The sequence below is a fragment of the Dermacentor albipictus genome, chromosome 9 (genome assembly GCF_038994185.2).
Source record: "Dermacentor albipictus isolate Rhodes 1998 colony chromosome 9, USDA_Dalb.pri_finalv2, whole genome shotgun sequence".
Classification (NCBI taxonomy): domain Eukaryota; kingdom Metazoa; phylum Arthropoda; class Arachnida; order Ixodida; family Ixodidae; genus Dermacentor; species Dermacentor albipictus.
This window is the reverse complement of record NC_091829.1, coordinates 44,492,993-44,515,774: the sequence shown is the minus strand read 5'-3', so window position 1 is coordinate 44,515,774 and position 22,782 is coordinate 44,492,993. Positions and strand designations below refer to the sequence as shown.

Genomic DNA, 22,782 nt, shown 5'->3' with positions numbered 1-22,782 from the left:
ATTCTCATCGACGCCTGGCTCGGAGTCTTCGCTACCAACGCTCTGTCACGAAACGGGTGACGAGTGCTACGGGACCACAAAGTCGTAATAGTGGTGCAGCGGTGCAAAGTCGTAACAAGGTGTGACATACTTATGCGAAACCGTGGTCGAGACTACTTGTCCAACGACAAAAGTCTTCCATCTAGCTGGATTACAGCAATGCGGAAGGCAAGCCTTTCATTTTTGAAGAATTGGCAGTACCGACGACATGTGTTTTTCAGTTGGCGAAGAAACGTTGACCGCTGAAATCCTAATTAAAAGTCATGTTTTTTGCCGCAATTGAGCACACGCAAAAGGAAGACACACAAAGACAACACGGGCGGCTGCCGGTGTTGTATTTATGTGTCTTTCTTTTGCGTGTGTTCAATTGCGGTAAAAAACATGTCTTTTAGCAAGCACCAACTAGGCCAACAAGGTGTTCTGTTCAAATCCTAATTGACGCGTCCCAGTCTTGAAGGGCGCACATGCACCTTGGTGCTCCAAAGGCATGACATTGCTGGAAGCGATCGCCGGCAATTGCACGGATGCATGTTTTGTGTGGCAGCGTAGCTAAGAAGTTAAAAACCAGTATCCCGTGTATAGAACTTGCTTGCAACTGCTTGGGGGCAGCGCAAGGGCCAAGGACGAAGAAAGGGATATGGAAAACACGCGTTTGTCGTCTCGATTTATTCATTCGTTCCATTGCCACAACCATGGATCAAAATTTGCCCAATTTTGCGCGATTCTAAACGTACTTACAATAGGGCCACCATCCGTCATACGATCGCTGAGTCGTCTAAATAAAGCTTCAAAATGCACATCTAAGGCAAACGTTTCCTGTGGAAACGTCGTCGTCTTATCTCCGATCCTCCGAAATTGCAAAGCGCGTGTGAATGAAATGTGACTTCTGATTACGCCGCAGGAGAGCTGTTTGATCGGTGCACAGCATACGATCATGTCGAGCTTATCTTCAATTATTTCCCGCGCTGAATGCCACCAAGATGCTCTGCAAATATGCATACGAAAAAAACCCGCCCGGATTCGCTTTTCTGATTGATGAGACTGTGATACCTTGACAACTTTCGTGCCTGCAATGTGCAAGGCACGAATAACACCCGCGTCACAAACTACAGCAGTTCTCCTGACATCGCGAAGAGATCTGACCTGACCTCCACTTTCTGGTGTAGATAATGCGCGAGCTCACCCAGTCCCGAACGCTCAAAGGCACAAACGAACACGTTCCCTATGCCACCACCGCCTAATTGAGGGTCCTTTCTCGTCGCAGCTGGTTAGCTACACGTAAAGTCGATGGCCAGTTCGGCTCCCTCCAGTGGTGGCGGCATCTGTGCCTATTTTCCGCCCCCTCTTCATCGTATATCTAATCATTATAGAGGCGCCGTGTGCAAAACTCCGTGGTAGTCTACGAGCCTCCAGATTTGGCGAAAGGGTCTCCCCCTGTACCTCGCAAGAGGCCGCGGTACCCGCCGGCCCAGAGGCGTGCGTGGTAGAGAGAAGGGGTTCGAAGAAGCCGAGGGGGGCACGCTCTGCCGCGTCACCCCCGGAGGCACAGCCCGCGTCGGATCGCGTTTAACGGGGCCACCGTTGGCGGCCGCGTTACGAGCTCTGACAGCGCGGCCGCTCCAGCGGACTTCGATCCATACGGGCAGCAGAGGCCAGCCAGCGGGCCAGTCAAAGCCGAGCAGTGGTGGCATCGGCCGAGCTTCGGGCACCCGTCGCACGCTCTGGGGAAAACTGGGGTGTGCATTCGGGAAGGCGATGGGAGGGGAGGAGGGAAGCAAAAGGAGAGTGAAAGCGAGGTTGCCCGGAGCGAACCTCCCTCGACCTCGCCGCTATCCCTGCACCGCACGCGGCGCGCGTGCGTATATGTATTTTGAAAGCGAGGTGACGGGAGAGAGTGGGTCTTTTCTCGGTGGCTTAAGCGAAAGCATTAGCGTAGCGGCTTGCAAATGAACCATGGCCCGTCGCCGTGTGCTCACTCGGACCTCATGAATAATTAAGGCAACGCGAGCGACGGCAGTGGTCGGTCGTGTTTGCTGGCCTGTTTGCTGACCTGTTTGCTGCAAACAGGGCTTCGCTTCGCGCGGAGGGAATGAGGAGGTGGAGGGCGAGGGGGTAGAGGAGAACAGGGTTAGAAAAGGGCTGGACCGATTGTGTGTTTTTAGGAAGACGCCTCGCTCTCAGTGAGATTTTTTGGACAGCGTGTGTGTTCATCGGCCGGGACTCGCCATGAGGCCACGTCCCCTGAGGTGTCGGTTTGTGTGAGCCGTGGTTGTTCGGCCATTTACCCAGTTCAGCAGTGTATGTACGCCGAAAAGTTTGCTCGGGAAAGCTAGATTTCAGAGGAATATACGCGGTCGCATGCCGCAATTTTTGTTGCCCGTTAGGCGGTCGGTTATTCCTTTCGTGGTCTGGTTCATGATGATACGTGGCTTTGACGCGTCTATAGTCCGTGATTTAGGAATTTGAGCACTGGTGTTTTTATTACGTTAGCAATTATACGGACACTCCAGGCTCATTTTTGTCGCCGGCGTCGCCGTGATGTTCAGTATAAAGTCCAAGGGTGATGATACCGTCGCCGCGCGCCGTATGCTACATGTGCTAGCGATAGTGCGCGAGGAAGGAAAGCGCGGAGGCAGCGCGGGAGGGGGGGGGGAGGAAAGCGGCAGCGTTCTAATCCGGTAGCAGATGTGTATTTTGCACCGTCGCGCGCGCCTTATTTTGAAAGCTATCTGTAGACGGCTCACACCTTTGTGCGCGCTGTGTTCCTGCCGCTCAGTTTGCGTTGAAGCGATAGACAGCACGAAGGTCACTTCGCTCGCTTCTGCTTCCGCATTTCCTTCCTCCAGCGTTTTGATAGCGAGTGTTTGCGGTCATCGATTGTGATGTGTTCATGATGGCCTGTGCATTCTGACACCATGCTTGTTAATTTAGTTAGTAAGCGAATGTTTCCAAGTTTATAGGGCCTATAAAACTACTATCGTTACTTTGTATAGCTGTCTATTTGCTATCGCAATCGATGAATTGCCTTTCGGCAGAAACTGCCACTTATTTTCACGCAGCAGTTTATTTTTGCATAGAGAAGCTTATTTGTACATAAGGCATTAGTTAAATACTCTTGGCGCTGGTTTTCTAACCGACTTATTCTGAAGCCACTCTTTGCACAGGATGGTGCCGTCCCATGCCCTCCACATAACTGCCCTTGACGAAGATGCGTCGCTTGCCAGCAATGGTATAGCTACGTTTTATTTTAATTCGAAAGTATCAGATCGCCCACTGAGCGAGAGAAGCCGGCGTTTGTCGTCTGGACAAGCAAAAAACGGCACCTAAATTCCCATTGGCTGCGACGGCACTTCACGAGCGCGCCTCGAAGCAGTAGAGCAGAAGTGCTGCGTTAGGGAAGAGGGCATCGCCGCGACGCCACGTCACCCTCCCTCTCGCTCTCGGAAGCCGCTGCGCGGTACGTATCTCTCTCTCTCTCTCACTCTCTCTAGGCTAAGTTGCTGCGCTCTGCCGACCTTGGTGGCCGCTGCTGCTTCCTCGGTCTCTCGTCGCGCAGGACGTCGGTGGCACGCGGCGTTGGCACCGCAGGCTGCTGCTTGCTGGCTCAGGCAGCACGTACTGCTATGCTACGTCACTCGCAGCGCAAAACTCGACGGACCACTCAGCGGGGTTCAATTGGACATTTGAACAATAGAGACTAAACGTAAACCTAAAGGGACACACCCCGTGCGTCGCTTCGGCGAAATGACACCCCATATGCAATTCAATTATCTGTCCTGTTTCTCTGGTGGAACAGCGCACGGCCGGAAAAATGGCGCCACGAGCAAGTCGTAACGCGCCTGAACGAGCCTGCCAGGGGGCGCTCGCATCGCGACGGGTGCCCTGCGCTCTCGGGCGAAAGCAAGCTATAGCTGGCGGCGGAAAAAAACAGGCATCGATCCCGCGACGATGGTGGTTGCCCGGAGGGGCCTTTGCGTCGATGGAGCCCGGAACGCTCGCGCAGGAGCTTCGCGACTGAACGGGTGACAATAATGACCTTTCATTAGCTGCATTTCATTCAATTACTGCTCTCCACCCTTCCCTCTCAAGCCCTCTCTCTCTCTCTCGTGACTCCGTCGTGCCCACGGCCGCCATCCAGCGATCGCTAATGAACCGCTCTTTCCCCATCGTCGCCTTCTTTTCCCTTGCCCGCTCTCCTTCTCCCGAAGGATGAGGAACGCGCAAAGCGTCCCCCACTGCGGCTCCTTTATTCCACTCTATTTCAAACCCCAACGGGAGATGTGTGCATGCCCTATACGGCAGTCCGACCCAGAAGTCTAGTGGCAGTCGCCGCATCTGATTGGCTCGTTTGCTAGTGACGTGACGGAGGAACAAAAAAAAAGCGTGTGTGCATTCTCTTTTCTACGCTTCCTCTCTCTCCTTTCCCCCTCTTCCGAGCTCTCTCGCGCTGTTTTTGACGAAACATGCAAATGAGGAGGATAGAAGAAGCGTTCTATACCCGAAGCGTTCAACAAAAGAAAACAGCGGAAATGCGGAAGTGAAACAAGCGTCTGTCGCAGTCAAGTTCAGATATCCACGACTAATTCTAGCTGGAAACGGATGGAGGCTTTGATTGAGGTAAAATAAAATACCCATGAAAAGCACGAGGGAAGCTGAAATTCATTCTGATTGGACGGAAATCAGTCGCCCATTTGAAACATCATCAAACCTGCCGGAGCTGATGGATGAACACAACGTGACTTAAAAAAACAAAAAAAAAAACAGTTCGGTTTGTTCTTCTTAATGCGCTTAATTGAGGCTAGCTCCTCGATCCTGGGATAGCGTGTAAGCTAGTCAAGTTTCAATTAAACCAGCCTTTCTTATTTCTTTCCTGGTTTTGCTTTTTCGTTTCAGTCCTCGTATGCGCTACTTTTACTGGCCTCGTCGCTTCGAGCCGTTAGAAGGCGCTGATCGACCGGCCAGTCGACGCCCGCACGGTATTGTTAAAGAATCCGTCGACTGTACACCCATTCGAAGAGCGCACCAGTTAGGTCAATGGATTTCCTACCAGAGGCCTGGTTCAGCGCTGGTTACGTCACCGTCCTAAACATTACCACGCCTGGATTGCGTAACTTTTTCACGGTGACCATTTTCCACCGCGTTATATAACTGATGTCGATTATCGCTAGGTGCAGGGCACGTATACTGTATTCGAAAGTTTATTGTTCCCACCTATTATACGCCGATAAAGCATTGTCTAATGAGATTGCGCTTGTGATGGGAATAGCCTTGACGCGTTCTTGGATGGGCGCGAGTGCGGGTGATTACTCTGCAATGTTTTTTTTTTATTATTGAAGTGAATATTAGGAGAGGTTGGCGCCTTTATGGTGGCACCGGCTACTCCTTGTCACTTGGCAAAGGAAACAAATTTGCGTAAAAAGGGAGAATAGCGACACGAAATACGGCACTCAGTAGAACACTGGATGAATAAAATATATACAGTCCAACAGTACATGAGTCGCAAAGTTCTGTGCATTAGTTCAGTCCACGAACGCATATACAAAGTCAGATATTTTGAACAGCCAAAACACACAACACATGTAATGCACTGCAAGTACAGAACAGAATTATACATACTGCGTAAAAGTTGCGATCACCACATAAACGTACTGTGACATGCAGTGCAAAGAGCAGGCGTAGTTTATCCGTGAGTTAGATGCAATGACTGCAGACTGCGCTCGCCGCTAGTGTAGTGAGTTGGGTATTGCCTGTATTTCTGGGCCTCACGTTTGCGCGATAAAGAAGTCGAATTCTTACGTTGCAATTTTGACAGTTCTTCACTGCAACGTGGCATCTACTACGAAAACATCTATGTACCAATGTGGAAAGTGGGACAAGATTATTGACAGTCATTTTGCATGCAGCTTGCAGAAAAATGCGCTTCTTGTTTGTGTTGCGAGCGTATTGATATCTATGATGCAGTATTGACTGTGCCGTCCTGAGTTCTGCGCGGTGGCTGCCAGATGAAGGCAAGTACAATTTAACAGCAGCAAGAACCACACTGAAAGTGAAACGCAGGTTGCCAGTATTGAGCAACAGATGTCATTTCACGTCTGAAAGCAACGCGTGGGTGACATTGTATCCCCGGGTTCCGTATTAATTTTGACCCGTTGGGCTTCAACGGGCGCTCGACACACGAACGTCTTCGAATTCCGACTACCACCGAACGTGGCCACAAATTGAGATGAAATCACTGCTTCTTGTTATTTATTTAACGTGAAACATGGGAAGTTCGGTCGAAGAAAACGCCGGTTATTCCGAAATCACAGTTAAAAAGATAAGAAGTAGAAAGAAGAAGACAGAGTCATACGTTTACAAAACACTGCCAAAAATTGGAGGACGCTTAAGCTTCGCCTTCAAGAGTGGAACGCGACAGCGTTACCGTCGACCCGCCAAAGGGTGTAAGACAATGGGCTACGGCGCAGCGACTACGCGCCCCGCATCGGGCGCGGTGAGCGTCGAGCAACGCCGCGTTCGGCACGGCAACGAAATGTGCGCCTGAGCAAGCGACGCACGCCTGAGCCTTAGAAACAGCTCGTTTCTAAGGCAACACCGCATTCACTAGAGGCGCTTTTGTACCGCTTTGAAGCATCGAAAAGTTCTTATCACACCACACTGATCCGGCATTGACTAGTTGTTTTTTATGGCCATGTAATAGTCACATTGTATTTTCTTTTGCCAAGCCGGTAATAAAAAAAAAAAGAAACTCGTGGCTGAGTGGTAGCGTCTCCGTCTCACACTCCGGAGACCCTGGTTCGATTCCCACCCAGCCCATCTTGCAAGTTGTTTTTTTATTCATGAAATGCCTGCTGGGATTTATCGCTCACGGCCAACGCCGCCGACGCCAACACCGACAGCAACGCCGACGACACCGGCTTTTCTGCGACACGAGCTACTTAACGCTGTCGCGTTAAAAGTCGAAATAACTTTAGTGTGTCACCGTATCCCCGTCATGCTGTTCCCAAAGATAATGCGCTACCACACCAATGCATTCGGCAGCCATGCGTCATAAGAATGAACAATACGCTATTTAAGCTACAATCAGCATCAATATCTTTGTTTTTTTTTCTTTCGGGACACGGTCTAAGCAGAGAGAAATGAACGGGAGTAAAAGCGGCCACCGGTTCGGACGACACGGAATTAACATCCTCCGATACAACAACCACCGACAACTCCTACGCGAGTACGCCGAAAAGTGACGAAAACCTTCAACGAAGACCTCCAACGAAGACCTCAGGCGTGAAAGCTGTACCACGCGAGCACCCCGAGTTGATTGGCTCGTTCGTGCCACATTGTGTTCGTGAATGAAGGAGCCAAGAAACGAAAGAAAGAAATGAAAGTAGAGAGAGAGAGAGAGAGAAGAAGGAGAACGAAAAAAAAAATAAGGGTTACCGTGTCGTTCAGGTTGGCGAGGGACATGCAAATGACCCTGCGTGCGCCGCCTGGAAGCGGTGCCCCGACAAAGAAACCAGCCTCTATGTGCATCTACTAGACTGAGGCGATGTCTCGTCGTCCTTTTGTCGCGGCGTGCCGATACAAAGGTTCACAACTCGCTTCTCTTCCCTCCTCGCTTCGTTGTCGGCGTTTTTTCAGGGGGCGAGCTTCTGAATTGCGTCGGCTTAGCCGCCCGACTGACGACGGCCTCTTTCAAAGAGGAGGAACAAAATGTCGCGTTCGGAAGAACCACCGCCGATCTTGCACTTAGAAGTCACATGTTTTGTTGGAAATGGGCGAGAGGTGTTGGTGAGCGACTACCTCCTTGGGGCTTTGTGCTGGACGGCTATTCACGACGTCGTGGAATTAACACTGGCCTCGCCGTAATAATAATAATAATAATAATAATAATAATAATAATAATAATAATAATAATAATAATAATAATAATAATAATAATAATAATAATGATAATAATGATGATGATGATGATGATGACGATGATGATGGTGATGGTGATGGTGAAAATAATCTAGAGGGAACTCGCCTAAAATTTGCACCCTTCACTGACCGCCTGAACTACGAACAAACCGGCTTGTCCGTTTATTGCTGCCGTAATCTGACGTCTAAAAAAAAACACCACTGGAAAGTTTTCGAGTTGATACGATGGCAATAGGTAAATAACACACCGCAGAACTGTTTCTTGTGCGTTCGAACTTTCGACCATTCACGTCTGTTTCTCGCGTAAACAACGGATCACAGGTGCCGCGTGCAACTGGCAATCCCGACGAGCAATATTTCGAGAGACGCTGCCTCTGATGAAAGAAATCTGCAGTTGTTTGCCTGGGTGACGGCTTGCTCCAAGTGTTGGGTGAAGGACACATTGACCCGACAAACATGCAAACGGCACGTACTTCCGCAGACATGCGCACACATTCAACCTGCGCGTATTGCCTCGTTAAAGCCCGTAGCTGTGATGGCAAAATCTTATTAAACGTCTCAAAGTTTTAAGAGAAAAGGCGCGCACTTGAGTTTCATGTTTCAAAAAGCTTGTTTGCGGGCTGCCATTGTCAAAATTATCAGAAGTAACTTAGCCAACAACGTAAGACCTAGTATGGACAACTTCAGTGATTAAATAGTGAAGCACTACAGCCCGCATATACGGCATGGATAACTACATAGCGAGCACACACGTATAGTTGGTGAGAAACCTAAGAATTGCAAGGTTATAGGTACCCTGTCCAACTCCGAACGCAATTACCGCGAGAAAATTAGGTTCGCTTACTTGCCTGACGTGTCATGCGGTTTGGCATCTTTCATATAACTGTTTTATATCTTTTATTTAATACATATCGGCCTTTGTGTCACCGGTGTCAGGATGAAACCTAAGCGTCTAGACCAAATTTTATAGGTGATCTTGATATTACTGCTCAGCCATAGCTACTTGAACCAACCAGCTTCTATTTTCCCATTAGACTAGCAAGTGCATTAGCAGAGCAAAGTCGGTAAGCTGTGAGCGAACTCCAGCATGCTCGGCTCTCTTTCAGAGGTGGAGGGCAGGCGCGCTGCGTCTTTCTGGGAGGAGCTTGTTTGTAATTCTTTGGTTGTCGCAGACTATAAATATTTGCGAAGCACCATGGCAAGGCCGCCGCCGCCAACGACAATTCGTCTGGAAGTTCCATATAATTGCTATCGTAACAAAATATTGAAAGCACTATCGCTGCATGTAATGGGCGCAATGGCGTTGCACACTTCGCGGTTTTAATTAGTCAGCCAAAGCCATGCACATTTCGCGGTTTTAATTAGTCAGAGTCGTGGCACGAATGCAGCCGGGCCTTCCGGGAATGCCAGCCTTACACGTATCTATTGCGCACGCGCAAAACATGCCGCGCGTCCACGGGAGCATTGCACACCGAACACAGCGGCGAGCCTGCATTTTAACTATAGTTGGTAAAAGCCGAATTCCTGTAACAGCACCTACGTCGTTTCACTCATACCAATTTTCTGGCGCTGCAAAGGCAACGGCGCATGGTTATTTCCACGATTTTCGAGCCATTCAGAGGTGACAACTGCATCAAACAGGTCAGCGCTGTATAGGCGTTCGGTTTTGCACCGATACGACCGTCGTAAAGACAACGTCGCCACGCAAACAGGTATGAACGTCTTCAAATTGCAACGTCACAGTATGCTACGTTGGTGCGAAGGCGAGCATTCATCGTATACCAGAAGCTGTACAAGTGTATCGGCACGACATAACCTGCCGCAAACAAGTAGTATTTTCTTACGTTTTACCTTTCTTTCCCTCTTCTTGCAAGGGCGCAGCTTTGTTCCACGATAGCTGCGAAAACCACGGAAGCCACGAAAGCGTTGTTGCACTATCTCAAGTCTGCAGGTCTTGGCGACCGTGTGCAGACTCGGTGCGGACCTTTAAAAGTGCGCGAATTCCAGCTCTCTCTATGCTCTCTCTCTCTTCATCCGTATTTCCCTTCCCCCAATGCAGGGTAGCAAACCGGACGCGCGTGCGGTTAACCTCCCTGCCTTTCCTCTCTTGCATTTTTTGTTTGCTCTCTCTCTCTCACGAGTGCAGGCGTGTCACTATGTAAAAGAGCAGAAAAAGCGGGTTTCTGTTCTGTTGAAAACCGTGTACGTTATCAGCACCGGGTATTTCCGACACATCAAAGACGCCGCCGCGGGATATTACATTGATGCGACGGCGATTACGCAGCGCGATTCTGTATGACATATTGGAGCGCAGTAAGGTGCAGTAAATGTCTATCTCCCTCTCTCTCTCTCTCTCTAGGTCTTTTATCTCTGTATTTTGATTACAACCTGCCCGCTTTTCCGGGTGACGACCACCAGAGGAAGCAGCGGGCGACCTTTACGGTTTCTACATTGCAGCTTTTTCTGGCCCGTCGCTCTCCCTTTCTCTTTTTTTTTGTTTCGTTTACATTTTGAGGAGGCGTGTCTCCCGTAGCCAGGCGGCTCACCGTCTTTACGACCAACCTGCTCCGCCCAAGGTGAACAGCTATAGACACTTCCGTTATTCTCTCCCTTTTTTCCCTAATTTTATTACTTTTTCTTTCTACCTTAGTTCTTGCTTTGGTCTTCGTTCACCTGGCCCTTACGACGCGTTACCTGCGCACGATGGGAGGGCTGGTTGTAAAACGCGCACTGTTGCGCTTTACCCCCTTCCTCCGGCGTCGCGCGCGCGCCATACACGTAGTCGTGGCGTGCGCACCGCCAGGGCGTTTCGCCCGAAAGGCGTCGTAAAGGGGAGCCTTTCGGCGCATTAACGAATCATTTCACGGCTTCTGCGGCGGGTCGAGGTTTGGAGCCGGTACAGGTAGCCAGGCGGGGCCGGTACCCGGGGCGTAACGACGTAGAGGGGGGGGGGGGGGGGGAGTCTTCCGAAGAGACGGCGCCTAATGCGATAGAAGGACGGTGTTAAGGAGACGCGCGGGACGAGAATTGGCTGTGATACAAGATTGCGCAGGTCGCGATGCAGCGAAGGTAAAGCGAAGCTACGTGATACTGACCGTACAGATACTTGACAGCCTCAATGCGGCAGCTCAAACAAGTGGCAACGAACGATGCGAGTTTGTGACCAGGGTTCGCGCGCTTAATGTTGTTTGACGTCTTAACATCGATGTTCCACTAGGTGCAGCTGCACAAGGTCGCGAACGCAACAATGACACGGCGGACCGCAATGCTCTTACTGTACACCCGTATGTATTCCTCTTTTGCTCTGACCTCTGCTATGTCCTTATTGTCCGAAAATTTATCCTCTGGTGAAGCACGCGTTCCCTCAACCCTACGGCTACCACCGATCACTTCAAGACTCCATATTCCTGTGGACGATTTTCCTTATTTGAATGAGACAGTTCTTTATATTTCTGCATCAACGGATTCACAGTTTGTGTTATGTGGATGCCATTGTATAAGTGACTATTTTGACATCATTATAGCGATTTTGCGCTAACCGACGTTATTGCTTTGTTTTACTTGCCTTTCTTTCTCATTTACATACGGTTTTATTACCGCTTCGTTGTATTGCGACATGTTGTTACTTCAGTTGTCGTGCTGCTCTTATAGCGCACGCAATTAGATCGTTACAACTGCAATGTCTCATTTGTCCCACACCAGGCACGTACCCAGGATTTTTTTTCGGGGGGGGGCCCACCACCTCAATCATCATCATCATCATCGTCGTCGTCATCGTCGTCGTCACCACCACCATCATCATCATCAGCCTGTTTTTATGTCCACTGCAGGACGAAGGCGTCTCCCTTCGATCTCCAATTACCCCTGCCCGGCGCCAACCGATTCCAACTAGCGCCCGCGAATTTCCTAATTTCATCGCTCCACCTAGTGTTTTGTCGTCCTCGATTGCGTTTCTCTTCTCTTGGTACCCATTCTGTAACCCTAACGGTCCAACGGTTATCTAACCGGTGCATTACATGACCTACCCAGCTACATTGTTTCCTCTTGATGTCAATTAGAATATCGTCTATACCCGTTCGCTCTCTGATCCAAACCACTCTCTTTCTCTCTTAACGTTATGCCTAGCAATCTTCGTTCGATCGCTCTTTGCGTGGTCCTTAACTTTCTCTCAAGTCTCTGCCCCATATGCACTGGCGAAATGCTCTGGCAAATGCATTGGCACTGGACATATTGCACTGGCAAAATGCAGTGATTGCACACCTTACTTTTCAATAATAATGGTAAGGTTCCAGTCAGGAGCTGGCAATGTCTGCCGTATGCGATCCAACCTATTTTGATTCTTCTATGAATTTCCTTCTCATGATCAGGGTTCCCTCTGATTAATTGACCTAGGTAAACGTACTCCTTCACAGTCTCTAGTGGCCGACTGGCCATCCTGATCTCTTGTTCCTTTGCCCAGCTATTTATCGTTATCTTCATCTTCTGCATAATAATATTAAACCCCACTCTTACACTCTCTCTGTTAAGGTCTCCAATCATTTGTTGTAACTCGTCTGCATTGGAGTTGAATAGAACAATGTCATCGGCAAACCGAAGGTTGCTGAGATATTTGCCGTCGATCTTTACTCCTGAGCCTTCCCAGTTTAATCGCTTGAAATCTTCTAAGCACACAGAAAATAGCTTTGGTGAAATTGTGTCTCCCTGTCTGACCCCTTTCTCTATAAGTATCTCCCTGTTTTTCTTGCGTAGAATTAAGGTAGCTGTAGAACCTCTGCAGATATTCTAACGCGAAAGACGAGTCAGTAAGAAGAGAAACTATTTACAGATTATATTTACAACAATGGTTGCAGCGCTGACCGGTTAGATTCACAGCGCGAGCCCAGTTCGTTCTCCCTCCTCTTTTCTGGAGTGATGGCGCCTACGCGCCTCATTCAAACAAACAAATACCTCACGCATGTGGCAATATTTTCCAAGCTTAAGCGTTCTGTAAGCGTTCTGTACTCCTTGATTAGGTAGTGCCTCTACGATTGCTGGTATCTGTACTGAATCAAATACCTTTTCGTAATCTATATAAGCCACATAGAGAGGCTTATTGTACTCTGCAGATTTCGAGATAACCTGATTGATGACATGGATGTGATCCATTGTAAAGTATCTCTTCCTGAAGCCAGCCTGTTCCCTTGGTTGACAAAATCCAGTGTTAACCTTATTCTATTGGAGATTATTTTGGCAAATATTTTATATAATACTGGGAGGAAGCTAATGGTCCCATAATTGTTCCATTCTTTAACGTCTCCTTTTTTTTGTGGATGAGTATAATGTCTGCATTCTTCCAGTTTTCTAGGACCCTTGCAGTCGAAGGACACTTCGTATAAAGAGCCGCCAGCTTTCCAAGCATTATGTCTCCTCCATCTTTGATTAAATCGACTGTTATTCCACCTTATCCTCCCGCTCTTCATCGTTTCATGTCTTGCAGGGCCCTACTGACCTCATCGCTAGTTATAGGAGAGTTTCTGTATCCTGTTCATTACTGTTTCTAAGTTAACTATCGTGACTCCTGTGGGTACTGTATACAGGTCAGCTTAGAATTTTTCCTCTGTTTTTACTATATCTTCGAGATTGCTGATGATATTATCCTTCTTATCTTTTAGTGCATACATCGCGGTTTGTCCTATGCCAGGTTTTTTTTTTTTTTACTGATTTCAGGCTGCGTTCATTTTTTACGGCTTCTTCAGTCTTTCTCATGTTATAGTTTCGAATGTCAGCTATTTTCGCCTTGTTGATCAGTTTTGACATTTCCGCGAATTGCGTAACGCTGTGCGGCCGCCAGTCCCATACAACCGCGTAGAGCGCAGGACTCTGCGATTCTAGACGTACAGCGGTCACTGCGAAAGGTTAGAAAAACACCCACATAAGCACAGCAGAGAAGTGGCTACGTGAGGCGGTTCAACCGATAACTGCAGAAGCGTCATTCAAAACAAGTAATTGTTCTCCACTTCCGGCGGCGTTTTCTCTGTTTCCTTTTTAAATAAAAACATGTTGATCCATAAATATTCTCATAAAGAACGGTTAACTTTTTTATTATTCACTCTTGCTTGCCGTTTGGTTGGTGCCTTGGCTCTCCCTTAGTAGATCGCTTAATTTCTCAACTCCTTGCGATTTTTGTTTCCAGTTGCCAATTTTGCACGAAAAGTGCTGTACAGTTAGGGAAAAACAGACGAGGTAACGGGCGACAGTCATCTTGCTTATGGGTCTAAGGGTTATTGCAGGGTTCCATGATGGACGCTCTTTCACATTATTTTATTTCCCACCTTATCTAACCCATATCACGTGTATATGGTTCCGGGCATCTGCCAGCGTCGCAGCGAGCCGTAACTCAAGGAAACAATGAAGCAAAGGGATAAGTTAAACGCAATTGGCGTTTTCTCCGGCCGCAACTCGTTCCATGAGAGTACAGACCAGCTGAGTAACAGCCGCATCCCTCTCCTGGTCCCAGGATCAGCCTAAACAAAGAAGGTTGAACCAACAAAAGCAACAGCTATGGGCGTGACGGTTGAATAGATGGTGACAACTGAACGCATTTCGAGTTAATCGCGCGGGTGCGGAATCTACGAGAAAACTGTCCTTCATATTACAAGAGATGCCGATAACTACCACCATCTAAAAGGAGTGAAAAAGGCAGCATAATGCTGACCGATGAACAGCTGCGAAGTCTCAACATTGATCTGGCGGCGCTTTAGGAATGTGTGAGGAGTGGTGGCGTGGGTGGGGAGGGGGGGGGGGGGTATGCCACTTGATTTCGGGGGGGGCCAGGGCCCCCCCGCCCCCCCCCCCCCCCTGGGTACGTGCCTGTCCCACACCGACTTCTAATTTTTATACATTTATGAACAGGCACTTCCTTTTAACAATTAAGGATTGGCGTCCACTTTGCCAGTAACTCATTCGCAAAACGGTATTTCCGTATGGGCATCTCATACTCGAAATTTAAAGCAAAACAGTGAGTATTAGTGAATGGCATGCTGTGAAACGTTAACCTGTAGTAAAAAGTAATGGAACTATTAGTCATGCTAATCTGACCACTACTGAAAACGCAGGCTTATAACACGCGCGAAAATGACAGGTGTCCTGCGGCTGAAAATCATTATGCTAAGTCACACGCACACGGCGTAGAAGAGAGCAGATGAAATTTGTCCTGGCTTCAAAAGCAGGGGTCGCTGCGGTCGTCGCTTCTGGTTTCGCCTATCGTATGCACATGCTTCACGTCTGTAAGCAAGATATCTATGACCTCCCCATCGCACACGCACAAGGTTAGAATAAAGAAGAAACACTTTTTGTTATTTCTCTGTCGAACCCCTTCAATGAATGCCCGCAATATTCTGCGGCTTAGCTTGTTTTCATGTGTAGCTGTAAAAGGCTCGGGACCAGTAGAACCACGCGCCTGTCAGAACCACCAGGTTCGGGGTATACGCAGTGGTAGCTATCTCTACGGCGTAATGGCCTGGAGCAAGTCTACACATCAGCTTCATAATAGAGAGGTTTAGATTAAGGGAACGCAAGGCGTTGGGACCCCTAGCACTTGGGACCACGTTACTGCGCACGCGTAGACCGTCTGCGCATGCGCAGTACCGTGGCCCCAAGCACTAGGGGGCCGCAACGCCTGGCGTTCCCCTAATCTAAAACTCTCTAATACAGCAGCCGACGCGCGTAGGATAACTGGATAGCAGCGCCACCTGGCTGCCGTGCTGATGCGGCGTGCTGATAGCAAGCCGGGCTTGCTATCGAGGCGCTAGACAGGCGCTGACGGCAGCGCCATCTATTGGCAAGCAGAGTCTCCACGACATGCGAGGCACGACCTTTTTAGAGGGGCCCTCGGCCGGCTGGTGTGAACGCATGCTTCGGGCTCCAGACATTATTAAGGGAAAGCTCTCATTCTACAACCGCCGCCGAACCAAATTCAGCAAAATGTGTTGCATGTCAGCGACTGTAAAAGAAGCATGATTTAGAATTAGGGCCCCACAGTTCTTAGAATGTTTTTTTTTAAAATATGGGTGAGCTTAAAAAAAGTGAAGAACAACGTTCACCTATCACTAACGCTGCACCTAGCGCAAATGTCGCCAGTTCTGTAAACTGCATCTCTTAGAGCATTAGAGCATCTGAAGTGGACAAACTTGATGTGTGTCATATATGTACAGTTTATATGCGATATAAACATTTTCTTATATAAACGGTCATTTAACGACACTGGGAGGCGTTCTCTGCTCATGATTTCTTACGGCTAAAAACCGGCAAAGCTTGATCACTGGTCATTCGCGTCAACATTCTCTCGTATTCAAGTATACGACAAGGAAAAAGTAAAACCAGAAGCATAGTTTAGTCGGTAGAAACGAGTGGTTCCCTTTTTTTTTCTTGCTCGTGCCTCGCCAAAAGTTGCCACTTTCACCTCGAGAGGCCATTTCTGAATCCTAAATGCGCCTCCACTTTTAATATCAGGGAAAAACAAACAGCATAGCAAAGGAAAATAGTCTCATCAAATTGTGGCATAGCATCGACTCGTTTGGACAATAAATTACGATCTAGGTCAGGTAACCTATCGCTTGTTGTTTGGTGTGAATATCGATCTCGCAGCAACTTTCGCACCGCCACTCTTTAAACGAAGAATGCCGATAGTAGTAGTAGGTGCGTTAGGCGGGTTAAGGAACAACCATGGGTTAAAGCATGCACTTTTATTTTTGTTCAATTATTTTTTGCCATGACAAAGCGGCTTAGCCCTTGTGACGAAGAGGTAGGGCAGCAAAGACAAGGACATCGAGAAAAGATAAGGATATCGCACCTTAGGAACATCATCGAGGTGACCCGCGTTTTCTAATCACCGCTTTTGATGGCGATTATTTGACCCACTATCCAGATGACCAAATATTGGCACGCGTTCATTATTTTCCTTTTTAACAACGATCGTCTTTCGCCAAATCATCACTGTTATCAGGTGTCGTTTTAACTATTGCGTCAAGCTGTCGTCAAATTATGTGGCACCAATGCCTTCAGAAGAATTGGCCAGTTTGCAGACATGTGCCAGTGCATTGCCTTTACAGTACTTCACATTTTTATATCCTCCACTTGGAAAGTCCAAGATGGCCGCTATTGAAAAGGTGGTAATTAATATCTTCGGACCCCGTAAGAAGAGCGCCTCTCCAAAAGCCCCAACAAAGCCTTCCTACGAAGCGAAATTGTGTTCGCTCAGAACAGCGCGTCAGACATGATAGGAAGCCGGAAGGCTTAGAAGTGTAGTGTTTCAGTTTGGGGATATCTGGCGTAATATATATATATATATATATATATATATATATATATATATATATATATATATATATATATATATATATATATATATATATATATATATCAAGACGACATTGCGATAGGGTTACCGCCGAAATTAATGAAACCAGATAGCGAACCGGTGAGCGTTTTTTTTTATCAGCATTAATTTGGTTGCTCCCGAGAGATGCAGAACGATGGTACCCGTCATATCAGTGGTGCGAGGCGCCCCGACCAGTCATTGGATGCATGCAATGAGGTTTGTTGCGTCAGCGCCGTCACTTGCTCCGGTCAGGCGCTCGACGAAGGGGCAGTTTCCGACGAAGTGTTTTGGGTCAGTCATGAATGGAAGAACACCGAAATATACACGAATACCATACGAGTTGCTCCCGCTAGGCATTCGATGGCGATGCTTGATTCCGGCGTCCTGATTTTCCGCTGCCAAGTACTCAATTATTCTGCGTGATGGCTTTTTTCTCTCAGTGTGGACTAAATGCGCTCTTACTTCTTCGATGGTAACGCGAGGGAGTTCAATCAACGTTAGGTAACACTACAATGTGTCGACAGTAAGCGCCGGCTTTCTATAAGAAGCCATAATTTTATTCATAGGTGCAGCAGCTATTCTGCTGGTCTTTAACCACAACCGCGTGTAGATTGATGTGTGTCGTGTGCATACACGCCATATTTCAGCGTTAACGGAAGGCAGAACACTTAGAAGGATAGTACCGGCACCGCGGGTTCAAATAAGTAGACTGTTTCCTTTCCAAGTCGCTCACTTGACAGCACACTTTAACCAAGTCTGCTTGCAGTGAGTTCTGTTCGACTCTAGAACTCCTTCCATTCGTTTTATTGGCTACTTAAACGATTTCAAGCTGTTGCTGCAGATTAGGCTCCACGTGAGCGTTCCTCATTCTGGACACGCAACGCCATATTAAGTCCCTTCTACAATTAGGGTGATTACGAACAACGAAAACCAAGACGCGTTATACCACGTACTGGTGCGCTATGCAAATTGCGAGTTGTATTTGTAACGCTTCTGCTTTCAGCAGTCGTCGTTCGTCGGTAAAATCTGCAAATTTCAGGTTCCCTCTCGAATAATTATTTTGTGGTACTCGTTAAGCTTTTTGTTGCACAGCGTTGTCGAAGGCTTGCATTAAAAATGCTAGCTAAATGTTAGGAAAATTACGATATGACATTTGGAAAGTATTTATGAGAGTCGTTATATGTTTTACGCCCTCACTTTGTATGCTTAGGAAAACGTCGCGGTATAGCTGATCCGCAATGCCACGACCTTGGCTGCAGGCGCTATTTGTGTCGAGCTTCGTCATAGGTGTGACACAGAAAGATGACGACCTGCTAAAACAGCCAGCGATTTCTTGCATTGTGTTATTTCGCTGTTGCACGAGCCAAATGGCCATCACGGCTTTGTAAAGTCTGTCACAACTAGACGTCTATAAACAATCGAGGTCATTGTGAGCGGTTACCATCCCTAAAACATTCGCCACATTGAGACCGTATGCTCCATCAGTCAATTTCCAGGTCACCTTGCTGTACGCGACATGAGGTCCAGTGTCACCTAACCTAACCACACTATAACCACGGGCACCCCTCTCTGTGTGCCGGTGAAATATGAGACGTGAAAATGAAGGTAATGTGTAATTATTTTCGTCGCGTCTAACTCTTGCTGGCTCAGGCAGTCAGCGCACACTGGAACTAATATTGCAGAGATTGACAGATCGATCAGGATCACGGCCCTCAGTTTCAGTTTAGTTCGTGCTTTGAAAACTAGAAAACGCCGCTCCCCAGGGTTGTACCAACTGTTTGCAGCAGACGGCGGTTCACTGCTACACTCGTGGCAGGAAGTGCCCTCTTGAAGATAGCGTTGTCATCCGCTCTGGAAAACCGAACCTATTCGGGACTCTAGGAGGGCCCTGTGAAACTTCCTCGTTCGCGTTTCAGAAGGCTATGAAGGAGCACAGGGTGACGGCTTAGAACCGGAACATGTTCCGATTGTCGATTGACGGAACAGGCTGAGATTGAAGCCATGGATTCAATAGTCTTCGCGGCCATGACTGCTGATACATCGTCGCAAATGAAGAGCCGCTTTGAAATGGGCGAGTGACCCTAGTTCAGTTGCGAACGGTGCTATGCGATTCCAGTGCTTCCTTCCACCGTAGTAAGAAATTATCTCGAGTCGGTTGTATTAGGCAGAGGTGCTCTGAAAGTGAGTGACTCTTTTGCCTGCAAGTGTTTAATCAGGTACTACATTTGTAATACCACAAGTGTGATCGCTAGACGATTAATTGAAATGATTGCACTTAATGTGAAATGGTAGCAACTAGAACATGAACTTGTGAACACTATGACCTTAATCCAACCAGCAAGAAAGAACGAACCCCTCGCTATTTCTTACATTCCTTCTGAACATGGCGTGCAGTGTGCGCCTAATGACAGCGAGTGAGTGTTGCGTGCAGCTCGCTCGATCGGACCCCGTCGTGAGTTACAATATTGAACCTTGATTGCTAGGAGATCGATTTCGCTCTCACTTCATTTCTTTAAAGATTCATTCGTTAGCTCTTCGTGATGCTTCTTTCTTTATATCACAAATAACTACTTCGTGTCTCCAACTCACCCTCTTAGATTTCGGCATTGATCAAAAAACCAATGCAAAACATGCTCATCGCACCATAACTGCCTAGATCGACGATGGCGTCCTGTATTTATGCTGTGTTTTTGCGCGACAAACATGCAAGGAATTCGTCACTCAAATGAGCGCGTTTGTGTGTAAAATGCAGGGTGGAAAATAAGCTTCTCACTGGTGCCTCAAACCATCGAGTAATCAAACGAATCCTAAACTATGGCCATGAGTGCCTGCAACCGTTGCATTTACGCATATCAACTCTGTAGGCTTGTGCTTAGTGCGCCTGCGCAGAGGCATCCCACACGAGAGGTATCCCACAAACTGCAGCTAAGTTCTGATTTGTAATACGACTCATCCTTGTTTCTCTGTTGGTGGTGTGCGCAAACTTACGTTAGCCCTAATGATTTATCACCCGTTCGCCGCGTCTTCCAGGGGGCGCAAGGACTGTTGCAGCAAAGCTCACCGCGCCGGCGCTTCGGTTCGCCTTCGCGCTACAAGTAGCGAAACTTCGCGAGTGAGTCGTTCCAGCCATCGTTCCATGCATCGACGGCGGGAGAAGCGTGTTCGTCGAAAGGGTGCTGTGCAGAAGGAGTCCAGTGTGCAAGAGGGTACTCCAGATAGCCGTAGGCTCCACACCAAAAGGCTTCGTACTGGAAAAGTTGCCGGCTCTGAAAACTCTACTCGGTGGCTTTCGTAAGCCACGAGGACGAAAAAAAAAAGCAAAGACGAGCTCGAAGGGAGCAAAAAGAGAAAGGGAATTGGGGAAAAAACGAAAGAGTGTGGGGGCGTCCCGGCGCCCGCTGACCTTAGTGTCGTTCCAGATGATGTCGAGCTTGTAGCCCGGCAGGAAGTGCGGGCTGCTGTTGATGTGTCGCAGCGCCAGGTTGACCGCGGGCACGACCCCGCGGCCGATGGCGCCCTCGCTCAAGTTCAACGTCGTCGGGAAGAAGCCCGCGATGAGCAACTCTTCGGGCTCATCCTCGGGGGACGGCGACGTGCCGCCGGGCTGGTCGCGGTAGTGCAGCGCGCGTCCCTCGCGCTCGGCGTCTTCGTCTTCGGCCGCGAGCGAAGACGTGGCCGTCCACCGGCCGCCCAGCACGAGCAGCAGCAGCAGCAGCGCAACGACGGGGGGCCGGAGGAGGAGCGGCGGCACCAGTGCGGCGCGCATTCCCCGACCCGGCGCGCGCACCGGCACAGCGACGCCGCGCACTGCGGCGCCTCGGACGGCCGTGCGCGGACCCCGGCACCGCCAGGGGACGCCACGCGGTGAAGGGAGGCGAAGGGAGGACGGGAGGGGTCTCGCGCGCCCCGGGCCCGGGGCCCCGAGGATCGCTCCTCCCCCCCCCCCCCCTTACTTCTTCTTCTTTTGTGCCTTTCCCGCGCGCGCTCTTTCGTCGGCACTCCGAGGCTTGCGCCGCTGTAATGTCGCCGCTGCCGCCGGATGCTCGCCGCTCGTGCCATTGTCTTGAGGGGGACCCGCCGTGGTCGCTCAGTGGCCGTGGTGTTGGGCTGCTGAGCACGAAGTCGCGGGATCGAATCCCGGCCACGGCGGCCACATTTCGATGGGGGCGAAATGCGAAAACACCCGTGTGCTTAGATTTAGGTGCACGTTAAAGAACCCCAGGTGGTCGAGATTTCCGGAGTCCTCCACTACGGCGTGCCTCATAATCAGAAAGTGGTTTTGGAACGTAAAACCCCATAATTTAATTTGTTTTAATTGTCTTCAGGCAACGTCCTGTGCGCGCACACTGCCTCTCACGGAGACTATCGCGTCGCGTTGAAACCGTCGCGGAAGGCCGAGCAAGCATACGAGTGCACAAGGTTATGATACCTCCGAAGAAGGAGAGTACGAGTCGTCCAGGCGAAACTGTTAAGAGTTTTGCGGGTGGTCTGGCTGTTTCCATAGAAGTCGCGATGACTCCTGAGGTCTCGCTTGCTACAGATGTTCAGAAGGCTTCGGGAAATGGCGGTCTTTGCGCACTATAGCCGTACGAAATCGACCAGGAGGTCGCCACGAGTCACGGAGAGGGGGGAGGGGGCTGCGATATTTGAGCGCCAGAGTGAGCCGCGATGCGTGCCCAGAAAAGCTTCAGGAGTCAATGTATAGGTCGTTCCTGTAGGTTCGTGGCCACCGCGGTAACATAGCGCCGAAGCTGTCGGGAAGCAGTGATCACGAAGCAACAAATGGCGTACGGTTCGTTCTAAAAAATATAAATAAGACTATGGTAAAGGAGGTTTATTACACTGTTATGAAAAACGTCAGTCGTCTAAGGGCTATTTGGAAGATTGTATAGACGTCGTACTTTTGTTGGGAAATGTTGTAATAGGTTAGTAATCACGAATCTCTGTCAGATTGTCGGTATATAAACATCTCAAAGGAGTAACGTTGCGCGCGCAAGCAAGCTGTCAGCAATCCATCAGGACACACCCTACCGATCTGCGTACAAAATTATCACGTGAGTCGTCAGGAATCCCCATAAAATTACATGCCATATATAGTCGTGCAGTCATAGTCAGGAGGGGTTGCGAACGCCCGAAATACGCAATCTACGAATAGGTCAGAATTAGGTCGATGGCTGTGCCGTAGTCATGCCAGAATTTCTTAGACCTCCGAGGATCACAACCTCTCCGCAGGATAAACATGTGGGTGATGGGCGACGGGGCGCGCAAGAACAGCGGTGGCATCAGTGTTGCCAGACAGCGCTCGAGCTCCTCACGAGGTGTTTTAGATATTCGAGGGAGACACGACGAGGAACGCCGGCAGTGGCGTTGCAAGCGTAGCTGATCGATGGTATAGGCAGTTTGTACCTACGTCACAGCCAGGACGTCTGGGATACCGATCCGCCATGACGGAGGGCCACTCGCAGCCCGGC

The 22,782-nt window shown here is 49.0% G+C and overlaps 1 protein-coding gene across 3 annotated transcripts in view; it reads right to left on the bottom strand.

The window, feature by feature from the left end:
- LOC139049756 (gamma-aminobutyric acid type B receptor subunit 2-like) overlaps positions 1–21,041 on the bottom strand; it is a 389,157-nt gene extending 368,116 nt beyond the window's left edge. For 2 of the 3 annotated variants that reach the window (XM_070525558.1, XM_070525559.1), the window contains exon 1: positions 20,715–21,041. The gene's annotated coding sequence lies outside the window, so the exon portion shown is untranslated. The remainder of the gene's footprint in view (positions 1–20,714) is intronic. The other variant, XM_070525557.1, reaches the window with a different exon arrangement.
- Between the last annotated feature and the right edge of the window lie 1,741 nt (positions 21,042–22,782).